We start from the raw sequence: 707 nt of genomic DNA, 5'->3' as shown, positions 1-707 counted from the left end.
TTCATGGCGTCTGCCCGGGAGAGGGGAGCATGGCCTCTGTCTGAGGTGTCTTACCTCACTTCCTCTTCCTCCCAGCATTCTGTTCTATTTACTCCATCCACCTATGTTCTAAGCTATGAGGCCAAGCAGTTTGTTTATTACTTAACCAATGAAATCAACCGATTGCTATATGACACTCCCACATCACCAAATAGCGGGGATTATAGGTGTGAACCACTATCCAGGTTGGGGAACCCACTTCCTTTCTGTTCTTTAGAGACAGGGTCTCAAGTAGCTCAGGCTGGACCCAAACTCGTGGCATAACCTAGGCTGGCTTTGAAAGGATCCTTCTGCCTCTACTGAATGCTGGGATTGCAGGCTTGCATTAACAAGCCCAGTTGGGTTTGTTTGTTTGTTTGTTTTCCATTAGTCCTTCCCCCCCCACACACACACTTCGTCTATCCTGTATTTATTCAAAGTAATGAAAAGGTGGGTGGGGAGTGTTAGGGAAACACACAGTTGGTTACAGTGCGTTTTACACTTTCATCAATAGAGCCCTAGGAAAGACACGGAAAAACAAAAACACCCTTCTTTCCACCTCATTCCACCCTCTGCCAAAGCCAGGATGAGAAGCCCTCAGCAAGAACTCATGAATGCCACAGCTGTGGGCCATGGCTGCCAGGAGTCATGAGAGATTTCCCTTGTCCCTTTGAGACAGGGTCTCATAT

This window comes from Microtus ochrogaster, chromosome 7 (assembly GCF_000317375.1).
Source record: "Microtus ochrogaster isolate Prairie Vole_2 chromosome 7, MicOch1.0, whole genome shotgun sequence".
NCBI lineage: Eukaryota > Metazoa > Chordata > Mammalia > Rodentia > Cricetidae > Microtus > Microtus ochrogaster.
The sequence above is the reverse complement of the archived record's forward strand: the minus strand, read 5'-3'. Positions refer to the sequence as shown.